Below are 2,661 nucleotides of genomic sequence, written 5' to 3' on the forward strand. Positions count from 1 at the left end.
TAGACCAGGCTGGTCTCGAACTCACAGAGATCCGCCTGCCTCTGCCTCCCGAGTGCTGGGATTAAAGGCGTGCGCCACCATCGCCCGGCTTGGAACTCGGGAACTCTTGTAGACCATGGCAGCTGCATGCCTCTGCCTCCTGAGTGCTGGGATTGACGTGTATCCTACCGCCTGGCTCAGATCCACACCCTTAACAGGACTCTTCAGATAGTGCACAGGTATGGGAAAGCCAGTGGTTGGGTGGGGCTGAAGGGGGTGGGGAGTTGAGAGGTGGGGGTAGGGGCTGAAGTGGATGGGCCTAGCAGGAGAAGACTTATGGGCATGATTGAACTTTGGCCAAGAATCTTGGCCCTTGCAACATGGGTGGTCTTGAGGTGGCCCCTGTACCACCACAGACACTCAAGTTCTCTTCCATTGGAATGAAAAACTAGGAACTCTTTATTGAGCACACTTAATAAAATGATATATTGATTAATCCCACTTAATACAGTGAAAGCTACAGTCTACCAATCAATCACCAGGTCTTTTAACTTTTCATTCAGAAATGATTAACCAAGCTAGCAAGATGGCTCAGCGTGTAAAGTGTTTGCTGTCCAGCCTGACAACCTGAGCTCAATCCCTGGAACTCAGCGTGTAAAGTGTTTGCTGCCCAGCCTGACAACCTGAGTTCAATCCCTGGGACTCACCTGAAACAGAAAACTATGCCATAAGGTTCTTTGACCTTCAGATACATGCAGTGGCATATGCACACATGCGTACCACACACACATACATAATGCATACACACAATAAATCATTTTAAAATGTTTTTATTTTTCTGCCTGCTCTTACTTTTTTACATTTGTATAGTTAAGCCTTGAACTCACAGAGATCTGCCTGTCTCTACCTTGAGATTAATGATGTGTGTTACCATGCCAAATTTTTTCGAGACAAGGTTTCTCTGTGTAACAGCCCTGGATCTCCTAGAACTTTCTCTGTAGACCAGGCTGGCCCCAAACTCACAGAGATCCGCCTGTGTCTGCCTCCTAAGTGCTGGGATTAAAGGTGTGCACCACCACTGCCCGGCTAATTTTTGTTTTATTAGACCTGGTCTCACATGTAGCTCTGGCTGGCCTGGACCTTGGTATGTAGACCAAGCAGGTTCCAAACTCAGAGATCCAAACTGAGATTAAAGGCAAGGCCTACCACACTGGATCATTAATTTCATTTATATGAGGAAGTGCAATACCAATGGAGGCTCCCAGTTTGGCCACAATGGTAGAGTGACTGTTGGTGGCAATGAAGGGAGCTGCAAAACAGAAGTGGAACTTCCCAGAGACGGGTGGGACGAATCCCAGAAGCTGAGATACTCAAAAATCATTTCCTCAACGATTTCAAAATACCCTTCCAATTGTTGGAATTTTAAATCCCCAAAGTTGTATGTTAATAGGATTTAAGAGGGGAGACCTTTGGAAGGTAACTGGGTCCTGAGGACTCTGTAGTTTAATGTGATTAAAGCGTTCTCTCTCTGGGTCTGGTCATAAACATGTAGACATGTACCATGTAGACAGCACCACCTGACATCAAAGCCTATAGTTCTGGGAAAGTCTCTGAATGTGCTAACCTTGCTTTTTGGCTTGTGTAGTTCTGCTTCTGGCTAACTGTCCTTGTTAACTGCAGTGTGCCAACCCGGGATATACCCACCCACCTCCAACACCAGGAAGATACCAGGAATAGTCAGTCTGGGGTCTATGATAAAGAGTTTGTGGGAAATCCAGGAACCAGGCATTTGAAGATTTAGACTCATTTCCCATCAGAATATCCCCAAACTACCAGCAATAACCTTCCGGCTATCACTCTGTAGACGGTTTTCTTTCACAAATAACGTCACAGACACTTATAATTAATTACAGGAGCTTGGCCTTAGCTTAGGCCTGTTCCTAACTAGTTCTTACAATTTAAATTAACCCATGTCTTATTTTTTCTGAGATAGGGTTTTGGATCCTGTCCTAGAACTCACTTATAGACCAGGATGACCTCAAACTCATAGAGACCCACCTGCCTCTGTCTCCCGAGTGCTGGGATTAAAGGCGTGTGCCACCACCACCTGGCTAACTTTTTGTTTTATTAGATTAAATTGGGATTAAAGGCATGTGTCGCCACACTGTGTACCACGTACCATGATTAATAAAAACCCAGAGACAGATATTGGGGTCAGAAAAACAAAACAGCCAGTCACTGGCTCTTACCTCTACCTCACTCTGAATGGTGATCCTGCCTCCAGGAATCTCAGAATGAGACTGTGTGTGAGTTCTGTCTTTGCCCCTCCCCCCATTTTATATTCCTCTTTAGTTCTGGGATTAAAGGCATGCACCACTACTGCCCGGTTTCTATGGCAAACTAATATGGCTACTGAGATTTATCACCACTACCTGGTTTGTAAGGTTGGCCAGTGGGGCTGTTTTACTCCCTGATCTTCAGGAAAGCTTTCCTTATTAAAATACAAATGAAACCAAAATTCCCCCCCCAAAAGAAAAAAATACAAATGAAATATCACCAGGCAACCCATGCATTTTAATTTATTTTTTTTTATTTTTTATTTTTTTGGTTTTTCGAGACAGGGTTTCTCTGTGGTTTTCGAGCCTGTCCTGGAACTAGCTCTGTAGACCAGGCTGGTCTCGA

This window comes from Microtus ochrogaster (genome assembly GCF_000317375.1).
Source record: "Microtus ochrogaster isolate Prairie Vole_2 chromosome 14 unlocalized genomic scaffold, MicOch1.0 chr14_random_2, whole genome shotgun sequence".
NCBI lineage: Eukaryota > Metazoa > Chordata > Mammalia > Rodentia > Cricetidae > Microtus > Microtus ochrogaster.